Source organism: Pleurodeles waltl, chromosome 5, assembly GCF_031143425.1.
Source record: "Pleurodeles waltl isolate 20211129_DDA chromosome 5, aPleWal1.hap1.20221129, whole genome shotgun sequence".
Taxonomy (NCBI): Eukaryota; Metazoa; Chordata; class Amphibia; order Caudata; family Salamandridae; genus Pleurodeles; species Pleurodeles waltl.
In genome coordinates this window covers 85,188,458-85,212,393 of record NC_090444.1, presented here as the reverse complement: position 1 = coordinate 85,212,393, position 23,936 = coordinate 85,188,458, and the positions used below count along the sequence as shown (strand labels likewise).

Here is a 23,936-nt window from a genome sequence, read left to right as displayed (position 1 = left end):
GTGTCGGATCCTTACTGCTACTGGGGAGGTGAGGCATCTGTTCCTTACTGACAGGCAGGAGAGGCGAGACACCTGTTCCTTACTGCTAGGCTGGGAGGGCGATGCAATGTCGTTGGCGAGGCATCTGTTCCTTACGACCTGGCAGAAGTCCATGAATCCAGCAGATCAAGATGTGAGGCGTTGACTTTATGGTGTAGAGATCACACTACTGGGCCACAGCTGCTGCCGGGGAGTTGGGTGTCATAGGCGTCAGTGACACAGCACACAGGACTCGTGCTGTGGCGGGACCTCTGAGGTGCTGCAGCAGCGTCTGTCATTGCACTCAGTGGGGACCACGGGCCCAGTGCAGGCAGTGGCACGGAGTCTGACAGTGGCGCCAGTACTGAAGTCACTCTTGAGTTGATGTGCTCGTTTCTTCTTGGTTACACCAGAACTCACGGCCAAGGGCCCAGGAACTGGATTTGGCACCACTTCGTAAAATCAGGAGACTCTGCAGGAGAGCCCGGGTGCTGGCAGATAAAGCCTTTGATATCCCTGTGGGTTAATAGGGGGCAAGCTAAGACCAAGACCCTGGAGAACGAACCTTTGGAAGCAGGATGTAGAAAGCAAAGTCAAGTCCTTTAATTTCCCAGGGCAGAAGCAGCAAATGGCATGCCAGCACAGCAAAGCAACAGGCAGGGTGCAGTCACTCCTATAGCATCCACTCTTTTTCCTGGCAGAATATCTTCCGTCCAGAGGGATTCTAACTTTGTGGGGTCAGAGGTCTAGTACTTGTACCTATGGCTGCCTTTGAAGTAGGCAAACTTCAAAGAAAAGTCTTTGTAGTGCACAGGACCCCGTCCATCCCTGTCCCAGCCACAGACAGACTCCAGGGGGTTGAGACTGCTCTGTGTAAGGAATGGCACAGCCCTATTAAGATACACTACTCTAGCGCAGGAAGACCCATCAGGATATGCAGGGCACATCTCCGCTCCCTTTGTGAATTCACTCTAGACAGTCACACAAACAGCCCAACTGTCAACCTGACCCAGAGTGTATTCTACAAACAGGCCAAGGCACAGAATTGTTAAGCAAGAAAATGGCCTCTTTCTCAAAGTGACATTTTTAAACTTACAATTTTAAAAAACAACTTCACTGAAACATGCATTTTAAAATTGTTAGTTCAGAGACCCCCAAACTCCATATTGCAATCTGCTCCCAATGTGAAATTACAATTAAGATATTTTAAGGCAATCCCAGTGTTAGCCTATGGGAGAGAGAGAGGCCTTGCTATAGTGATAACCGAATTTAGCAGTATTCAGGATATGTAAAACACACCGGTACATGTCCTACCTTTTAAATACACTGCACCCTGCCCCTGGGCCTACCTCAGGGGTGACTTACATTTAGCAGAAGGGAAGGTTTCGGCCTGGTAAGTGGGCACACTTGCTAAGTCGAAATGGCAGTTTAAAACTGCTCTTAAAGACACTGCAGGGGCAGGTCTGAGACAGATTTAAGGGGCTACTCATGTGGGTGGCACAATCAGTGCTGCAGGCCCACTAGTAGTATTTGATTTACAGGCTCTGAGCACCCATGGAGCCCGATACTATGAACTTACTAGTAAATCAAATATGCCAATCAAGGATAAACCAAACATCAATACAAGTTAGACAGAGAGGCCTTGCACTCTCGGCACTTCACCGCTGCTGACCAGTGTTAGAGTCCTAAAGCCAGCAAAAACCAAATGCAGCACACAGTCAAAAATAAAAGGTCAGAGGCAAAAAGTCTGGGAATAACCCTGCAAAAAGGACAATTTCCAACACTGTACAAGTGATGCGTGTGCTAACAAAGCCATCAAATATGAATATACTCTTGTCAGACTCAAAGCGTAGGTCAGGGATTGTGGTGTCTTCCGAGGTCTTATGGACCAAAAAACAGACTTCAGGCGCAGCCTGACAAGAGATTATTTCTAGAATTAAAGAAGGCAAATATGGTTCAGTATAGAATTGTGCCAGTGAACTTCACTTGGATCTTAAAAAAAAAAAAAAGGAGATCTTTAGACAGACGTATCTGAAGACTGCAGTAAGAGGAAACAGGATAACTTAAAACACTATGTACAAGCCTGGGCAATCATATGGTACTGCCTTCATACCATAATGCCCAACTGAGCAAATTTAATAAAACCTTTTTAAAGATTGGATGGTATCACAGGCAGCATGAGAAGCAATAAAGTGTCAGTTAAGAGACCCTGACTTTCTCTGGAGCTGTAAAGCAAAGCCAGTTTATCTGAATAAGTTCCAATCACAGCACCACATACTACTTCTAAAATGCAACTATCATAACTTTCATCTAGGAAACCAGCAAGCAGTGGAAAATGCACAAGAACCAGTCAAGCATTCATCTTCACTAGGATTGCGACCATGAAAATAAGTTCGAGGAGCAGCTTTATCTCACAAGCGCCATATCTTGCACTGCACTTCGGTTTCTGTTGCACGCCGCCGTGGAACGAGGTCCTGCAACAGATTTGCGTTTTCACTGAGCTGGCACAGATGACACTAGAAATCAGCTCAGTAGCGTTTGTTGGGTCTCGAAGCACAGCAGACGCTGTCGATCCATTGGACAGAACCCCTCAAGCACAGCATTGCTTTAGTGCAACACAGGGATCACTGCACAAAGCAACCACCTCTGATGCATAACCTGCATCGACTAGGGATGCTGGCAAGAGCTAGAGGGATGGAAAACAGTAACGTAGCTAGCTCTGGAGTGGTAACGCAGTAGTACTGTACACCACTCTGAGTGACCCCGTGAAGAGGAAAGTGGATTACCCAAGCAAAAGAAGGAGGCTACAAATACCTGTAGGGGGTTTAAGGGTCTTGTGCCAAAAAGTCGCTGTTACACATTCCAAATTTGCATCCAGATGGGCCCAACTGTCCTTTCTCCCGAATTTCTCCCAGCCTTTCTACCCAAGCACTCTAATGAACAAACATTTCCTTACTTGCTGAAGTTCAGACACCCTCAAACATGATTATATTAACACCAACTCATCATGCGGTTCCTACAACCCACTTGCAAAAAGGAACAGGATCTTCCAGCTACCACAATAGAATGCATTTTGTAATAATGACTTAGGGAATGTTTCATTTTGTATTGCAAAAGGGTCATGGATAAAATTAAGAAGACACTATCACCGACTGAAGTAGTCCATGAGTAAACAAGCCTCCAACAAGATTAAGTTTATACCCCCTAGTCCCACGTGATCTAGGAGATAACATTTTGCCACAGGAATCAGATGCACTTTCACCAATAAGGATGGTCCAAAATTCTACACTCAACTGTAATGAAATACCTTTAAGAAAACAATTTGATTTGCAAAGCCAATAAACCGTATTTGCTCTGCCAAAGCTTTTAGCCACTCTGCACAAAATCATGGCTGTTGTGCTGCATGGCTGATGCGGACGCTGCGTCATGTAGTCATGTGGATACTTTCGACACGCACGCATGTTTACACAAGGACAAAGGTTCCATTTTTTTTTTTTTTTTATTATCAATCCATGGTGTATTGGTAAAATACAAAGTAGCATTTTTTCTTTTTTTAAAGTGATGAGCGATGGAGGGCATGGGTAGAGAAACAACAAGGCAGGCAGGGGTGAAATGACATGGTATGAGGGAGGGAAGCAACACGAGGGTGACAACACTGGCAAAAGCAGCAAAGCAAGGTGTCAAGAATCACACGGTTGAGAGAAACAGGAGTTCAGGTGGAGGAGAGAAGTATATGGGCGAGACACAGCCACGTGGAGGGGGTAGAAAAGTTAACGAGGGAAAACTGCTGGAAAACACACGCACTAGGGGTGCTTAACGAAAAAGGAAAAAGTAGTTCCCTAAAGAGAAGAAGCAGCAGCTCAGAAGCCAGCCAATCAAAGATATGGCAAAGATTCTATTTACCCGGGGAGACACATTCAAGATGAATAAGATGAAATAAGGAACGGCATCCAATTGAAAGCATTAAAAATTAGTCTAAGAGTTAAGCCAACCAATGGTAAACAATGGATGGGCTGCAAGAACCTATATGTTATTGGTATCCCCAAAGTGTGTCTTTCACAACCATTCAGCTTGAGTTGTCTGGCAGTCAACCTAAACACCACATGCCTCGCAGTCCAGACTCCCCCACTGAGCATGTGGGTTAAGCATTTCACACTCGCTAACATGATGCTATGATATATATTTTAAATGAGTACAGATATGACAACAAGTATGCCCAATGCATAGAAATTCAGTGCCTTCTTTAGAAATGAATTTTGAGGATCTATTCATTAACTAGAGATGCAGCGCTCGGTTCAGATGTACAATGATGGGAGCTGCTTCTTATGTTCATTGCTGCTCAAGGTATCCCAATGTCTCCTTATGTGACCTTCCAGCAAGCTCCAATCTCTAATTTTAAACTTGTGATTGTCAGTTCTGCCCCTTTTCTAATCTGCGATGCATTGGCAGCAGTTCTTGCTGATCGCTAACAAAAAAAACCTGGACTAAAAACGTAAACTAGTTAATTATTTTCCTACAAAATGTAATAAAGAATCCGAACATTGTCAACGCTGAATTGCAAGACCTAAAATACTTCGACAAAGAGGGAAGGGTTAGAGGTCACAATGAAAGCTAAGATGTACAAGTCTCCTATCTGTACTCTTTTCATGCTCACGCAGTCATCCAACACCCACACTAATTCTTGTGCAACACCGTGCAATGCTCTCATGCCAATGGGATCGGCCGATAAGACAAGTGACAGCCATCTCCTTTCAGTGTTCTTGGAAATCGTGCATGACTAACGATTGTGACAGCAGCATTTCCTGCACTCCAGGAGAAATCTCACAACGGAAGAGCTAAACAAACCAGACCCTTGCGTGTCATTCACAAAAACCTTTAGGGATAGGCATACGTTTCACAATGCAGGCTTTGTCTTGCATGCTTCTTAAAATATGTAAGCACCAACTGGTGGTGGCTTTCTCAAGAATGCTTAAATATCATCTAGTAACTGAGTAACATAAGATGTTTGTGAGTGACATTACTCACAGAAAAAGAGGTGCATACTCTGGAATTCTAGGTCGGGTTTAGGATGCAACTCAAATAATGGCAAGTATAATCTCGTCACCCTGATCACCAGTGTACCCAGAGAGATCCTGGCGGACATAGCCTAATCTTGGTGGAATTTTAAGTTGTTAAACTGGTGAGTTGTTAATGGAAGAATCTCGGAGGCACTGGTGTTCAGACCAGTAAAACACAAAGTTAGTGAGAGGAGCAGTTAAATGGCAGTACTACCTATAAATGCAATGGCCCGACAGTAAAAAACGACCATGCAGAGAGTCAAAGCCTTTCCTACCTGTTTAATGAAGAGGACCTCTTGCACACTGGCATGAGCAAGGGAGAAGCCACATGTGCTCCCTTCAGAGCTTTTAGTTCTTCCATTCTCCTCTACATTCACTACTCTTTGGGATAGCCACGGCACACACAAAGCTAGCCAGGCTAGACCACTAGCACCAAGCACTGCTTGGCTCCTACTCAGGATATGCTGCACTCAAAGGTTGAAAGGTTGAAAGGCTGAAAGGGGTCCCACTCTTTTGCACGGCGAAATGCACCACCTGCTGCTAAGTGAGGAGCAATAGGTCTGGTTTTGCATAAGCTTAGGAAATCAATCTCCGCATCAATCTCAAGCCCCATTGCTTTTCCAGTATTGTTTTGAGCTTGTAGGTGAGGGAGTAGTTCCAACACTCAAAAGCGGTGCACAAGTTTGCCTGGCAGACTTGTAAAGCCAGCATGCTGTGGTGGTTGCATTCAATGGTTACTTTATACGCGGTAAAACCATCAGGGATTTTTACATGTGATACATTTACAAATTAGAGGCGAACAAAAACCACTTACAACTACACTAAACATTCTTCTGTGGTCTTGGATAGGGAGTCTTCTATAATTTTGGTCAAGCTTAGATGTATGATAGCAACACCCTTTGTCCATTTTAAGCCTACACGATATGTAAATATATTGTAGCTCTTATTCATTTTTTTTAAATTTGGTTTACATAATTTACTTTCATACCTCTTGAACCATACTGACCAACAGCACAAAGTAACTCTAGCTCAGAAAAGCCTATGCTCAAGCCGTGCATGGTATCTGGAAGCCACTGTAATGCCTTAATCTGAACTATAAGAGCCTGACTTGAGCATGTGAAATAATTGCCTTCCATGTCCGCAAGTTGTTTTAAAGAAAAAAAATATATTGGTCAATAAGTCTGGCGCTGGCCGTCAGCCTTTGGCTTTTTTCCCCCCCCACAATGTTTTACATAAAACTTTATATATATAGGACCCGCTCCAAAATAGGGAAAAATAAAGTTGCCTAAAGGCAGAAATCTCTTTTGTAGTGTTAAAAAGCACACATTGCCCTAGTAGCCTTGCCTGGGCACTGAAGAGAACTACTCTTTCACAAGGAACATTTCCATGCATAAAGTAGAATGAGGTCATGCTCAGGTTAATTAGAAAAATGCTCCCTGTGAAAAGGCAGAATTAAGGCATTCTCGGGTCAATTAGACAAACAATGATTTCGGCTGACCTACTACCCCATGCTGCAGAAAATTTGGATGACAACAGAACAATGGATGAGAATGGCTAACCGAAACTACTGTATGTACACTGTATATATAATTTTATTTAAAAAAATCTTGATATATATATATATATATATATATATATATATATATATATATATATATATACACACATACATAAATAAATAACTTAGTGGTGGTGGCCACTAGGTATAGTTGGGACCATGTTTCCATAGAAAAAAGCTTTTTTGGCTTGCATATATCTTAGGCACCGTTTGACTATTTATCGGTCAAGCGGGGGCTGAGCGGAAAAAAAAGGGGGTGAGTCAAAAAAGGTTTAGCTTATTTGGTGTAAATCCGTTCAGAAGTTTTAGAGATATTGAAGGAAAAATAAATTTGTGTATCTAGAGACACGGATCCTTCGCAATGTATTTGCAAATAATGACGAGCTTGTGCATAGCAAGTGCACAGCTCTGATTGGCTGCCAACACTTCACACCAGGAAGTGTTGGCAGCCATCTCTTGACCCTGTTTCAGCCCTCATCCGTCCCCCACAGCCCTGGGGACCACCACCACCTCAAATGCTGGGGAGCTTCTGCACCCACCATGCACAGTTTTTCCATCAAATATCTTACTGCAAATATTATAATATTATCAATGATATTATAAAAAATGTCATGAGTGCTGTAATTTGTGGGTTAATTAGCAGTGCATTGCGAGGGCGTGAGGTATAGTTACCGCAGGACACGAGTTATAGTTGCTTGAGATAACTATAACAGGTGAATTTCTATGGTTTTGTATGTTTAAATTGTGAGCCACACACACACACTTTTCATTTGGTGAGTCAGTAGGTTTCTCACAATGGTACAATCAGTGCCCCCTGATCAAAGCAAAATCAGATTGAGGGAGTTTAGTGGTGCATGGATAATAAACAGTGTGCTTATGTTACATACAGAAATAAGACAGTTTCACTACTAATGAAGCTGTTCATCTAAGCAGAACATTTCTTAAGAACCATGCACTGCATCAAACAACTTTAAAGCCACCAGTCCACTTTTCAGTGGAAACAAAATAAATAAGATCAATTAACAAATCGACAACACCAAGCCAGTTGCCCTCAACCCTATTACAACCATCTTCCATTTAACATCCTGTTGTGTTCATCCTTCAAACCCCTGCCTATCGCAGATCTCACCAGGTGTCTTAAGGCCACCTCCTATGAAGCCTGACCCACGGAAGTTCTCTACCCCAAATACTATTGTAATTACTTCCCTCACTCAAGATACCATAAAAGAAGTTCTTCAGACAGGCCAGATCATCCTTCACCTGAAGGAACTAGCACTAGCCTGATAACCTCACGTGCCCTTAAGCTGCAACATTACTGAAAAGGCATTCTATGCTTAATGCCGACCATCTCATGCATAACTACAATCCTGCTTCAGCACATGCTACAGCACGAAAACAGCTACCTTACAAATCATGGATGCCTTACTCATCACAGAAAAAGACAACCCAAAGCTCGGATTTTGCAGATCCTCTGAGACACTGTTACAGTCTACAATCCCATCCTCATCCACAGGTTTGTCCCTGCAACCGTTGTAAATAGATTTGGCAGAGGGATGCCTGGCAGCAGTGATAACCTAAACACCAGGTGGCAAATGGAAAGCAGTCAACTGCTACCACTCAATTTACACGCATGGAGGAGTAAATTACGTAGGTTCAGGTGCAGCAGCTTGCACTGCTGCTGAAACAGGTAGCCTGAACAGAGTATTAATGCTCATACTCAGAAATTCTAGGTACCACACTCTCCTGGCCCAATCCGGAGCCACTATGACCTGGGCCCAGTCATTCCTGTTCTTCAGAGATCTGAGCAAGAAAGGAGTCTTATGCTTCACTCTAGCCAGTCACCCAGAGAGCACTCCTGGAAGGACTCAATGTGCAAACGTTTTGACATTGAATGCTCATGGTGGCAAGAAGATCAAGCCATGGTTGTGCCCACAGTTGGAAGATACCCTTAGCCATCCTGGGGTGCAACCAACATTTGTGATTCACCAGGTGCCACTGGTTGAGCTCATTCACCATGGCATTTGAAGATCGTGTCAAATGGTTCACGACAATGGGGGCTGCCCGATGCCCAGTCAACTCCAGGGGTGCACGCTCTTTGCCAGAGAACCCAGGACTACACTTCGCCCCACTTGTTGCAGTAACACATGGCAGCAGTGGGGTCCTTGAGAACATGCTCCAGCCTACTTTGGTGGACACAGGGAAAGCCTTCAGAACGAAGTGAATGGCCTGCCACATTAAAAGGTTGATGTGTCAGGTTTCAGCTGGAGAGCAGAGCCCTCTGACCTCCACCTCCCCTAGAGAACATCCCCAAACCAGCAGTGACGCATCCGTCACCATAGTCAGCTATGCGTGGGACTGGGAGAGGGGTCTGTCATGGTCTAATTTCAGTCATGCAGCCACCACTCCAGATCGATTGTAGTCTCCTCTGAAACACTGATTCCATCTAACAGCTTTCCTTGAAGCTGGACCCACTTACTGTTCTAATTCCACTGCAGAACCCACATATGCTACCTTGCATAGTCTACAAGAAAAATGGAGGAAGTGAATTGGCCAACAAAACCCTCACAGAGTCCCAACACCGCTGCCAAAACATTGGTATCATAGCCAAAGTGTCCTGGGCTTGTGATTGAGGGAAGACCCTGAACTACACCGTATCCAAGATAGCTCCTACGAAAGGAAGCTTCCACAAAGGAGTCAGGTGCGACTTTGGCATACTGATTGAGAACCCAAACAAATCCAGAGGTTTTCTGCCCTTAGGAGGTTTTATTTGCGTCTGTTGTGAGACAGTCGTCAACAAAGGGGGAAAACTAGTATCAACAATCTCAGGCTGCGACCACTGCCATCACTCTTGTGAATACCCGAAGGGGGTGCTGGTGAGCCTCCCCTCCCCCAACCCCCTCCTCAGGTTGGGTTTTCTTAGGTAACAGTAAAGGCTCAAAGGAAGCAGGCCAAGACTGCAGGATTTCTGTAAGGACATTCACCTTAACCTCAACAGAAGGCCTGTAAGTCCAGGAACTCAGCAGGACATCGAATTATCTTCTGATGTAGGTCTAATAGAAGACATCGACCCCGTATCATGGGAAGTATCAAGTTCACTGGCCTCATGCAAGTCCTTATATAAACTGGTATAATATGGGGTACATCGTCATCAATTTTGTCTTGTCAATGAGCTAAACTTTGGTCTGAATCAGAAACAAAAAGCTTCTGAGGATGGATCCACAGCATTGCCTGTATGTTGTCAGAATCAGATTGTACAGGAACCGTGTGCACTGCAGAAGATTCAAAGCATGACCGCAGTCTGTATGAACATTGGGTTGGGCTGAACATCGGAGTCAGCACCAGATCACAGTCTCCAGCACTGGAGACTTCTATATAGGCATTGATTAGTAGGTAACCTGTGCAGGTCTCAGAGTCTGAATGGAAATCAGCACCAGAGTGGGTGCGGATCCCAGGAAGGGTTAGAGAGGCTCAGACGGTGCAGAGGACAGATCCATCTGCGGTAAACCAACTAGAGGCCACTGGGGTCCTTTGGGCCTAAAGATGCCCCAGAGGGGAACAGAAGATTGCTGAAATAAGGCTGACTGGCATCCTTAAAGGCCTCAAATTGCTACAGCATCTCAGCCTGGGGAACTCTAATTTATTGGGATTAATTGCGGAACTGGCTGCTCAAGAGACAATCAGGAGAAAGACCGATTGGCACCTTGAAGCCCCAGCTACTTCTCTTTCAATATGAGTGGCAGGATTGCTGTTGATTCCTGCTTTGCATTCTTGAGTTTCCTCTTTGACTACGACTTTAGATGGAAAGAGAATGTGTCTCGGGACCAACCTAGAGAGCAGGATCAGGTCCGCTCCCTCTATCTGGAGTGGAACTTACAAAGTTAGTGACTTCTTTCGATGTTCGGAGACCAGCATCTGCTTTGCTAATCATGGCACTGCTTAAACCCTGAGGTGTTCAGTGGGAAGCTCATTCTCTTGCATCTTTGGATTTAAATAGGAAAATAACTGATAACTGAAAAATGTGAGCAGAGCTGCGGATCCACATTCAAAGGAAAGAAAAGAAAGGGACAGCAATCAGTGCACAGGAGAGGTGTCACTTATATGCTGCTCTGTCTCAGCACTTTCTCGGCGTAATGAAGCAAGCGCAGAGCCACAAGACACCACATAACGCCGTGTGGAAACACTGCTGAGAACATTTTGGATCCAGTCTGGTGACTGGGGATACAATATAAATATATTTTATAAACGTAGTATAGTAATCAGATTGCCCTGCAATAAAGAAATTGTGGAGCAGCTCATTACTTTTATCAGAGTAGCATTTGCTATATCTCTGAGACTTTTTTTTGCATTTGATAGTTTTAATAACGTTCTCTTCATTAACACATAGATTCCTTTGCCCACTATAAACAAAAGTAATCTACAGAGAGAGAAAATGATACGGCGAGGGAACTTCTGACACGCCACACTTTATCTCTAGCCAGCACTGCAACAGCAACTTTCTGAACTTAAGTTTGAATACATCCTGCAAACACTGCACTACTGCAGTATTAAACATCAAAGCATCTGTGCTTTACCACACCCTAAGTGCAGAAACCAACAAATCAATGGATCAACTTAGAAAACAGATGTTTACAGTAAAGGCGATAAACTAATGCCACTAATCTACTGCTGAAATTACTCCATTTAAAAAATGTAAAAAAAAAAAATTAAAAAAAATAAACACACCACCCCACACTTGGTTAGCTTGTTAATCCAAACACACTTTTGAGTAACTTCCACAAATGTAGCAGAGGTTGAGCTTTCACAACTTGTAGCAACTGCAGAGGGCCACATTTTGGTTTTGTAGAATCCTAGGAGCTTAAATGGATCAGGCTGGCTCTTGCAACATTAAACAGAGAATCTACAAGATTGAACATAATTACCTATTGAAAGTGCAACTGATATTTGCAAAGACAGCTTAAATAAACACCTCAGTCTGTGCAGGCCTAAACTTGAGTGTTCAAACTCCATATCATTGCCTCCGGTATAACAAAACTCCTGACAAAGGAAGAGCAAGCTGAATTCTCACAAGTACCACCCTAAAAAAAAAAAAAAAATTGGCTTTGAGGACTAGGTCAACTCAGTTCCTTTGTTCTGCACAAAGCATCAACAATGTAAACTTAAATCAAGATCCAAGTCCTAAAACAAGCATTTGCAATGCAATGTGTCTCGCATTTTCTTGAGTTAGAGCTATTGGCATTGTAAATTCATAACTGGACTTTTCTTGCCACATAAATTGGTCAACCCTGCCTCATAATTTCGTATTTCCCTGGCATATAATTCCAGTGGTCCAGCATTTAACTAAAAAACTTCTATTTACCTTCTTCCTCTATCTTAAAGCATATACAAATATCATATCAGAAATTAAGCTTTTGGCATTAGAATGTAATGTTCAAAACAGCATAACAAAAATATAATTTGGGACGGATTGGAAGGTGAAAGGAAAGAGGGGGACGGGACTAAAGATGGAGGACAAGTGGCGTAGTAACGGTGACATGGGTCCTGGAGTAAGAAAGGAAAATGGTTGACTGCAATTTTGGTAGGAAAATACAGCAGTAATTAGAGTGCAGCCGCACTGCACCTGTTGCTCCATTGTTTAGTAGGCCTCAGGAGAGAAAGCAGATGGGGCAGAAAAAGAGAAGCGAAAGGAATACAACAGACAAAAGGAAGAACGAGAAGGGGGTTGCAAAGAAATGAAAGAAGGCAAAGAAAGAATGAGAAAATGAAAACTCAATTAAGAAGAAATAGAGCAAACGTGTGAGACAAAACTAAAAAGGGAAGGTAGCTAGTGAACAAAAGACAGAGGAAGAAATTATGAAAAGTGTGAAAAGAAAGAGAAAAATGAACATTAGAATAAAGAGATGGTGAGAAGCAAGCAGCAAAAGAACCGGGCATGTATGTACTGACATTTCCCACAGACAGAATGGGAAAACCACTGACACGGAAAACCACTGACACGGAAAACCACTGACACTTCGGGTCCGACAAGTAACATGTGGCTTCCAAATACAGACAGGAAAAAAAGAGGTATTTATTATAGTAAAACGTGAATTGACAGAAAGATAAGAAACACACCAGAAAAAGGAAGGAAGAAAGAGCTGGAAAAAAAGTGAAAGGATGCATACAGAGTCAAAGGAAAGAGTAAATAAAAAAGACAAAGAATGAAGGGCAGAGAAAAAAAAGTGAATGAATGAACGGCTTATGAAAAAAGAGGAACGAAACAAGGAAAGAAATAACCAAGCTTTTGAGAGTTTGAAAGAGGAGGTAGCAAGAGGAAGAGGAAAATCAAAAAAGAGGATTTGAAATAGACAGTTAAAAGAAAGTGAATGTGGATTTTAAGAGCTGGAAAGAGAAAAGTGGGGGAGAAAGAACATTGATAGTAAACAGAGTAAAGGAAAGAACAGAGTGAGATAGGTGAAACAGGCCCTCCCAAATAAAGATGGCAGCTAAGAATAGATTTAATTGGCTCCCTCACATCCTCAAACAGAAGTCAGTGTGTGGAACAGCAGAGGAGCATTGCAGAACAGAAGGAGGTGCATTAGGAGATTTGTATGTGAACCCCAATACAGCAATACTGGAACGCTTAGGATCAGGATTGGGGGTGTAGACAGAGCTATGTCCCGGTCCAGTGCTGGAATAACAGAAAGGCAGCGGGTGAGGAATGAGAAACAGAGAAGCTGTAATTCCTGGTATTGGAACAAATGGGCGCTGCAGGTTAGGGTTGAGGTGCATTGACAGAGTTGTATGTGAGCTGCAGTACTGGAATAGTAACGGGCACAGAAGGTCAGAAGTGAGGTATGTTAATGGAGCTATGTGTGGAACCTAGAATTGGTGTGCCAGCGTTGCAGAGTTTGAGCCTGGAGGTGCCCTGTGGGGCCCAGCATGAGAGTGGCATTGCCTCTGAACCACAGAAGCGAGGAGTCCTGAAGAACGTGTGTGTGTGCCTTAGTACTGAGAAGAAATGTGCACTGAATGTTAGAAATGATGGATTCTGGCAGAGCAGTGATGGTTCCCATCAACAGTGGCATTGGATGTTAGACTTGAGGTGCACTGGCTGAGCTGTTTTTTGCTCTTTTGGGTCCAGTCTTGGCTTGGCGGTGGGACTGAGTATTAGAATTGAGCTGCTCTAATGGAGCTGTGAGAGGGGTCCCAGTATAGGAAAGGGAGTGACCTTGCCGGGTTAGAACTGAGGTTCCCTGATGGAGCTGTGCCAGAGGTCCCAGTACTGGAGTAGCAGAGTGGACTGACTGTAAGAACTGAGGTGCTCTGGCAGAGAGCGTGTGTGGGGTTCTGGCACTGGCACGGTTGAAGGCTCGGAGAGTGTGAACTGAGGTGCACTGATGGAGCCGTGAGTGGGAATCCCAGTATGGAGCAGAAATGGGCACTGTCTCTAAGGATTGCGGAACCCTGGTAGAGCGGGGTGCCTAGGCTATAAGCAACAGGCAGGCACACTAGTTAAAGAAAATCCAAGGAAGGGTGTGAGCCAGGCAGCTGAGAGAGGGTGCAGAGAGTCCACAAGGACCAAATGTGACCAAGATAACAGCCTGATTTATAGACACTACAGCTAAGCTCAGAGCAAGAATGCTCTGCAAATGAAAAGGAAAGCTTCCCTGGACAAGAGCAGGAAACAAAGTAATAAAAAAAAGTCCCCTACAGACCAGATAAACAGGACAAAGCATAATTATACAGTAGTTGGTCCCTGCTCCCACACAGAAGGAGGGACAATGAGGCATGGCTGACCACTAGCAAGAAAGGATTTTTAAATGACAAACTAACAAATGAAATAGCTGGAAGCCCACGGAAGAAGTATACTGAAAAGTATACAAGAGGTCGTACGCTTACATTTGACCTAAAAAAATAAAATTAAAATAAAAAAGCAGCCTATCATGTCTGGTAAAGGCACCAAAATTCTAATTTCAGCACAATCACTTAAAACCCAAAGTTTCAACTGTACAAGTATCACTAGTAGGACGTTTTCAAATCTTCTAGTCCTTGAAAGTCCGCCGGGTCACAGCAGCCAGTTACTGCAGTATCTGAGAAATAATTAAAAAGCAACAACAAACTCAGTTCAGAAAAGAAGTATCCCTCTGCAGTGCTTAAACATGAAAGAAAAGCTCAATGAGTGCTCCCAAACTGTAGATCTTGTGACGAATACAGTCTTTTCAGAGCCCTTCCAGTGACTAAACCACTGGTTCTTAACCTGCGGTGCAAGGACCCCCAATGGTCCAAGAGTCTCTTACAAAATTAAATATTGATTTAAATTTGATACAGTATATATAAATAAAGATGCAAAATTGAAAAGTAGAACTAGTTTCTATATTTGATTGTGAAATAACATTTTAATATGTATACTTGTCTTTGTACTGATTTAAGAGTCAAATCCTAGAAAATGGGGGGTTGGATTTCAATTACGATTAAGTGGGGGTCCACAGCAATCGCATGGTTAAGAACCACTGGTCTAACAAGCAACAACCACTGTCCTCCATCCTTTCAATAGGACAGTTTGAAACATGCCTTTTGTTCTCATGATTTAACAGACTAAAGCCTCTCGCCGTGGGTAAAATCCAACTTAAAACATTTGGTATTCGTAAGTACATGCATCAAAAAATTATTTAAATGGTTCAAGATCTAGGTAATAAGCATCTATCAGACAACCGCCTTAAGGCCAGGAGGCAAAAACAGACCCCATAGATAATTGTACGTTATTTGCTTCCTCAAACACAGCTTGGTGACACCAGCTTCTAAAAACTTGTTCATAAGTTACAGACCTGCGCATTATTTCACATTTCAACCTATAAAGGTGAGCTACAGCCACCGAACTAGTTTATTTCTTCTACTTTTGCCCTGTATCTGAAATACAGTGTACATTACAATTTAGGTACATGGAGGAAAGAGCCCGCAATGAAAGCGGTGAAAAACACTGTGTTAAGAGAGTCTCCACTGCAGTGTAACTATTTCAGTGGGATGTAACAGTCACACGTTTTGTCAGCCAAATCAATTACAAAGCATGTAAAGGTGTTCTTATATTCCTCAATTTACCTCAAGGCTACAATCCAAAATGACAATGGTTACTGTAGGACTGGGTTCCAGAGAAGAATTCAATTAATCCAACAGTAAGATCATTTTCAGCTCAGATCAGCTCATATCTGCAACCTACACTTTCAAATTCAAATAAATATAAAAATTATCCCTCAGTATTAAGAGAAGGAAAAGCCTCATAGCGATGTTAGGGTTCTCTTGGCTGAAGTAACCTATTTAAGCAAAGTTACTTTTGTCTTACATCAAACGATAAGTATCTCTGGTGAAAAAGGATGTGTCAGCAATTTATGTTATGTGAGCATTTCAGGCAAACAATCCCATAACGTCTCCAAAGGAATGACTAAACGTCAGGAATGCGAAGATTGGACTATGTAATTTAACTTCAAAGGAAGCTCTTAAACTTGGGCAAGAGTAATGGTATACAAACTAACACAATGTGTTAGCTTATTATCTCGTAAAACACATGAATATTATTTCAGTTGAACAAACAGACAGACTTATGCAATGCATGTGAAGGCTTCGGGTTCAGAAGAAGAATAAGGAGAAAGTCAACTTCACAAGTTAGTGATTTGAAACAACAAAAACAAGGCCCAGCTACCGGTGCAGAAAAAAGGTACCTTATTTGGGAAGCCAAAGAATTGTGTTTAAATCCTGGTATTTCCACTCACCCTCACAACAATTGGAGATCCAGTAACCATTCTTGGTCATCTAGGGTTTCCATCTGCACCAAGTGCATCGGCTTAGATACATTTTGCAGCTCATCCACTTTATCGTATGTACAATGCCCCTGCACAGTTAAACGTCCAAATACACAGTGGAAAGAATGTGCAGTCTAGTTCTCTACAGCCACGCACTACACCTTTGACCTCAGAAAACATACCTAAACTCAACTTGAATTAGTGAACTTGACATTCGTTCCTGTGTATATTATCAAACCAGAGACATATTAGGTACTTTATATTAGATATCATACATATTGCTATACCAGCGTTGGATTGCATCATGTTCCCAGAGGGCTTTGGGACATAAGAAAATAAAGCAGAGTCCAGAGGTGTACATCAAAGGTAGTGGTTAGAAATCTGTGAATCTGCCATTCGGCAAAAAGTATATTTTTGTGAACAGATGTTAGCGAGAAAGAACGCATCTTCCTTTCTTTTTCTTCCGTGTCGGACTGTGGGTGAGCATCCCGGATCTTGTATTTCTTCACACACTCGCTTTATACTGTATAGTGCTAGAAGGTACTAGTAATAGTACTGAGTTGCATAACCTAAATAACTTAATATTACATAACTGGTTTGACATAATAACCAAGATAAATACTTTCAATACCAACGACACTCGATTAGGTTACCAGCTAGACAGATGTGACAGTAAAGCAATACTTAAGGCAGGATCCATTTTTTTATTCATTGCCACAATGTGTTATGCAGCATTTTGGATTGTCACTGAATTTTATTTCACACACTCTAAAACACAGCCGTGGCATGCATTTTTTTTTTTCCAATAAACATTACATTCAAACAGGATAAAGATATCAGTAATTTGAAAGCCCTTGCAAATCTCAAAGGCAGGGAAGGTTAGAAGCATTTTAAACAGTCCAATCACAAAAATGGGTTCTTCCACTTCTAGGAGATTTGCTGGTGGTAACAGTGAAACCTTTCTTGGCGAGGTTTAGTCTTGTCTGATAAATACTAGCACTGGCCACTTAGACTGGTCTGTCAACGCTGTAGATGTCTGACAGTGCAAGTCCATCCTTGAAGACTGTTTCCTGCTGCAATGTACTCAGACAAAATTTTAGGGGGCGGCTTCACAGACAATGTCCTCTATATGCATGTTGACGACTGTCATCATGGTTGACTTCTGAAGTTGTCAACAAAGATTCCATTGATAGTTTTAGTTGTAGGTGGATCCATGGATGACTTTTTAGCCTCTGGAGAAGTAAATGCCTTCACTTAGATAGCAGAAAGCTCAGAGCGGATTTTTGTTTACATCACTGACACAAAAGGCGATGAAGATATTTTTTGTCAATAAAGAAGGACTCTTACTTGTATGGAGCTTTTTAGGATTTTCTTCTGAGAATTCTTTCTTCTGGGCTCTCTCATTTGTGGACTTTCACTGGTGGAGATGACAATCACTCTCCAGAAACTGGAGTTTTTATTGGTATTATCCTTTGTAGCCACAAAAGAAGCCTGGCATCCCTGACCTTTAGGGGTTTTGCCAGAAATGTAAAACAGTTCTTGTATTCCTTAGGTTTCTGATCAGGATGCAGACAATATAGGCATTCCCTATAGGGTCCCCAAGAGAACAATTTGAGTTTTCCACAAGGCTTGCAAGGCCTACGAATATATATAGTTGTTAAAGATTTTACTGACAATGTCCTGTCAGCAATTAATAGACAAGTTGTTACCTTCTATAAGTCGACAGCAGGAGTTCAGTAAAAGGTAAAAAAAAATTGAGAAATCAGTTGTCAGACTGAAGAACTGAGCAGAGCTCTGGGAGACTCCCTTCACATGGCATGCAGTTTGAAATCTGAGGTGTGGCGTCATTTGAGTCAAAGGGCGATTCTTAGATTGGTCTCAGACCGCCTGGAGTTCGGTTCTTTCTAAAAGAGAGGGGAACTGATTGTTCAGTGCTTAGGTTTACACTGTTTACGATCACCACCACTACACTCCCACCACGACGACAGAGGATTCAAGCATGTGGCTGTGGAAGAATCAATACTGGTGAAGTTGTAGTTGCTGCATTCCTGGAATGCCCTATAGAGGATACACGTCTTAACTGTATTCAGCACGAAGTATTTAAGGGTGAGAGGGTCTCCACCAAACAAAAAGCTTACAATGCTGGCAGTAACTGTTGTCTTCGTGCACTGGCAGATGAATGAAAGTATTCACCAAAATAAAGGCCAGACAGGCCGATTAGCCTGCTTGCTTGTATCGGGAGAGATTGAGAGGATGGGTGCTAAAAGCATTATTACACAAGTCGGGCATTAAAAGCCATTAATTGCATTCCATCTCATAATGGACCATTGCCTTCAGCTCTAACCACTACAGCGCAACATTAAAAGTGCATGGCCCCTATAGATGAAACTAAGCAGTGAACTCCTTAGCAGTAGGCACTGAAACGTAACTGCTCTGCCTTAAGTCCAGTTCTACAGTGCCAATCCTAACTCGTCCTAGCTATCATTTATTTCTCCACTGCCCCTCAAAGGTTTCCAATAGGCTTCCAATCAGGTAACCTCAACGGGGATATTTTATCCCCAGCAACATTTTCGTTAACCAACTCGCATTTAAACGCAGGGTATTTGCTTAGCTGTTGTATTTTAGTTAATCTCTGCTGCTGTACACCCTTTTGATATATGAAAAGAATAGTGTTGGACACTGAAAACTAAGACTTCTGCATTAGAAAATATGCATCAGCAACATCAAAAAACCAGCAGTCGTACTGGACCAAAACCAAAAATACAACTGAATAACAGCAGGGTTTTTAATAGGAAAATTAAAGTGTTAAGCTGAAGCTTGACAAATCCAACCCAAAACCGCGGTTTTAAGTTCACAAGATCCGATAGTAAGAGGATAAAGAAAAACTGTGTAAGGTTACTTAATTGCAAGGAAAGCTGAAGCACACACACACCTTTGGACCTCATTATTCATAGCCAAAGCACGACCACGCCCAAGTTCAAACAAAGTTACTGACCGGATTCCAGGTACCTATCAGACCACATTTCAGGATACCATAGCTACCTAACTACAACAGTGCCTTCCTGTTTACAGTAGCAACAGTGCTGGTGTGTGCAATGAATGGGGATGTCTGCTAAGAGACCTTCGTCACCACATGCATGCAATCCAGAGCCGAAGTACATATCCAACAGACCCGTCTCCACTCCTTTCTATATACTGCCTTCCCCCGATCCCTGCTTTATAGCTTTCTACTGCCTGCCACCCTCGCATTGTCTTGGCTGGCCAGGTGCCTAAGGTTGGTTCTCTCTGTTTGTGAAAGTGAGAACTCTCTCTAGAGTGACCGCGTTCAGAAAGGTGCAGCACTCTACCTCTTGGTTGCTTTCAGTCGGCTCAGACGTGCATACACTTTAATGCGCCACCTCGGTTTCCTCGAAAGGTACAAGAAGTAGAACATTTATTAACAAACGCTGGATTTTCAGGCCTCCGGTAGCTTTAAAGCATGGCTTCATGCGGCGGCGCGATTGAGGTCTCTGCTTTTCCTTGTTAATGTTGAAAACCGTGCTCTGCTTTTTTAGTGGGGTGATAACGTTCCATAAGGACACATTCATTTTTTGGTAGGCAAGGGGAGATTAAGTAATCTGCCCAGAGTCCCACGATGTTGAGCAGGTTGGTTGGTTACCCAGGTCCAAGGTCGGCAGCACTAGCCTTATGCCAGATCCTCTCCAAAGGGCTTTCTGTGGCCTGTCAGTTTTGATTCATACGCTCGACTGTCAAGATGCTGAGGGCTTCCGGTGCCAAGGAATGCAGGGGTGATGGATCCTTTTGTTTGCTTAGCCGCCTTGGTAAGGTGCTATCAATGGCACCCACACATCATTTTTGCAAAGCTCTACATTATCAAGACAACACATCTTTCTTTAAGCTGTCCGCATCAGCCAGGCGCTGCTGAGGGTTTGTGGGTCAAGTCTCCATGTGGACTTCATTCTAGCATATTTTCAGTCCCTACTGTCTGGTAGTGCTCCCTTGGCTGTTGCCTTCGAAACTGCGACTGAACATTGGCAAAGCCAATACTGCTCTCATAGACGAAACCTAGCGTCTTTGCCAATGCTTGTTCTTTATTGGGTAACATACAGCCACATACATGCAACAACATTCATGCACACAGCTGAAAGCCAAACAACATTCCAGTGGAAAGCGGAAGTGTGTACTGCACATTAACATGAGAAATTCAACAGCATTTAGGATGGTCCTTTATAAAATGCCAATAGGAAAGGCTAGCAAGATATGCCTAAGACAATACAAAACAATTCAACAATGTAGAATGGATGAGCACTTTCACACAAGCGGACTAATCTCTTGAGAAGGCGTGCCTCGGCTACCAAATATGGTGGCTGCAATGTGAACGAGTGCCTGAATTAATGGCTGACATCCTGCTCTAATGATTATCGAAGGATACAGTGCCAGATACAACGCATCATGGAAAACCAGTCTCAAAAATTCTATCTGGATGAGGCAAGCGATAAGCCTCGAGAAGAAAGGCTGCTTGGTCAACAGGGCCGGACTCTGGAGGCAGAGTCCTGACATGGAATATCTCCTCGCCGGTTGAACAGTCTCATCTAGAATTCCTACCCCCATTCCTCTCACTAGCACACCTATACAGTCTCCAGAGAACTACTGAGTCTGCATGGGAAGAGGCTGATGTTTGTGGAGTGTCAATGCCTGGATCTGCCTGGGAGGGCGGCCTGTGTCCGTGTGACACCTGGTCAGTCTCCAGGGGCGCACTGCAGCCGGTAGGATCCCTGGCCGCCATTCGTGAGCCATCAAGGGAAGAAATTAAGACAGCTAATTGTGTGCTGGAGGGGACCGCACCAGACAGCGCTTCCAGTGCTGAGGAGACAGAGGAAGCTGCCAGTCTATCATACAGCAAGGTGATACTGCAAAGAGCACTTTTTTTTTCTCTCTCCAGATGCCGACCTAGAGTCATTATCCACATTAGGGAAAAACACTGCCCAGAAGTCTTGCCTGAACGGGAGGCATTTTGGGCCACAAGACATGAATCTGAATACATACGAGGTATTGAAATATAAGTATGTAGGTTGACACTACTATGTGATACTTTTTAGTCTCATAACATGTTGGATAATAAAATGGCACAAATCTGAACTGCCAGAGGGGGAGCATGAGGATCGCCCCTACCATAAATTTCAAAACAGATACGTCCCTAGAATGGGGGATGGGCTGAAACAGCAGCCAAAGACAAAAAAATATACCAATGCCCCACCTTAGATATGCTCTGGCTAAAAATAAGTTCAATCATATCCCAAATCATGGGATGGTTCACAAATACCCCTGAACCAGATGCATAGGTGGGAGCTGCCCCACCCACCTACCCAGATGTGCCCGTGGAGCAGGCCATCTCAAAGGGTCTCTACAAATATACTGTAGGCCATGCAAGAAACCCTCGTTGATTTACAAAACATTGGGGAGGATGGCCTTGTCATGGCGTTGCTGCACCAGGACCTCTTATTTTAACACAACACTCTGCAGATGGACTGTAGCATGAGGAGGTGAAATACAGGCAACAGTATCCTGGCCAATCTCTGTAGGATTTGGGCCCGCATTAGAGAAGCTGTAAGGAGGCTTCATGACCTGACTTCCATACCTGCTCGATGCTCACCAACTTCAACCACTGTGCAACACTTTCTAAATTAAAAGAATATTTTCCAGTGTTAACTATGAAACTTATGGGTCCGGTGTTCTATAGGGGTGTGGAAATAACCCTGACACTTCTGCTAATCATCCTAAATTTTTGACATTGAGGCTTGCAGTGGAAATAATGAATTGCTGTCTAATTGTTCAATGAACAGTGAAGTCCAGCGAACAGTAAAACCTGATAGTGTATAGTAGAGTTTCACCACACTTCAATGAAGTGCAACTACACCTTAACTCAACATATTTTAAAGCCTAGGACACCATGGAATCAATTTTTACAAGATCTACTGCATCCGCATCCTCTCAAAAATCCTCCTCTGAGCCCTCAACATGTTTTCTGCTGAAAAGGAAAGTAGAAAGTTAATTTCACCTACATACTGTTCTAGACTAAAATTAGACAGATGAAGCTCAGAGGCGTGCAGCGTTCGTTAAGATGCCCTTTACAACTTTGCTATTCCCATGTTTTATACAAGACATTTTATTTCTTCCAAGAGGTAGTTTACTAAAACCTTTGTAGAGGCCATAATGAACATTAATTAGGGTGTGGATCAAGGTCCTTGGAGCAAGTCAGACCTGGAAACCAGTTCAGTCCATAACTTTAAGAAGTATTTACACGACTAGAGAAATTGGGAGAACGTGCCTTGAGGCAGCGCTATAAAATAGGTTACTGGCTCCATAATCGGATAAAGCAAGTCACTTCATTAGACCAGTAGTTCCTGTTGGGCCAGTTTCATTTGCTAAAAAAGTTGCCAACAAATTAAAAATGTATACTGCTGAGAAGTTGGGCATTACTGACATCCTACACCATCTATATCCCCAGCCTACACAACATTCAGACTACCAATCAAGCAGGAGATAGCAAAAACCTCACAGCATAAAGTGCAACTTTCTCACACGTTAGCAGCAGTGCCACACTGACGCCTGCAAAGCAGCAAGAATCTTGGGAGTGAGCTACTCTGCCTTACCAGAATCTAGTAAAACCCCTCATTCACCAACCAGTGAAACCAGTACGCGAGACAAATCTGCAGCATTGAATAACCACACCCTTCAAGACGTGCTCTGACTTCATCCGCTATGGAACCACATTAGGCATTTGGAATGCTGTCTGTGCCCAACGTGCTCAAACAGATCCCCTGATGCCTACTAATGCCCTAGAGCCCTGGGAGTAGACACCCTGGCGTTCAGCTCCCCGCTGCAGAGACGGCAGTGGTATTCGACATACTAAGAGAAACTATCTCCACCGGCATACGCCCTGCTTTTCTTGAATTTGTGCTGAGCTTCAAATGAAGAAAATATCCTTAGTGATGAACAAGTAAGAAGAACAATAACACAATATATTTCCATTCATGCTATTATTTGTGCAAAACAATTTTCGTGGGCGATGTATAAAGTTCAAGACCAAGAAAGCATACAGAAAATTCCATCTGATTTGGATTTTGAAATCAAAACATCTCAAGGGAAGCGATGGTAAGCGCCCCCAGGGGAGAACCACCGTTATAGTTATATGGAACAAGAAACCATGGCCTGTACAAATATCTCAAAGTACATTTTGTTACTTAATGTCATCAACTAATGATGTGTTCTAAAAAGGATATCAGTTTCACTTAACCCAAAGGACTAGCCTTGTATAAAAGACACTCCTAAATCATTAGAACTATGAAGACACTCGTCACATGCCGGCACAACTGCTACAAAACAGAATATAAAGCATTTATTAACTAATTCACCTCTTCATGACAATCATTATATGCCCGTGAACGTATTTAACAAACTAAATGTATTCGCATTTTAATGAAACAATCAATGAACAGTTTCTTCGTAACTTCGCTCCAGAAAAAATAT

General features: G+C 43.0%; 1 protein-coding gene across 1 annotated transcript in view; it reads right to left on the bottom strand.

Moving 5' to 3' along the window:
- Positions 1-23,936, bottom strand: part of RAB10 (RAB10, member RAS oncogene family) — a 180,958-nt gene that overhangs the window by 98,430 nt on the left and 58,592 nt on the right. The window lies entirely within an intron of this gene.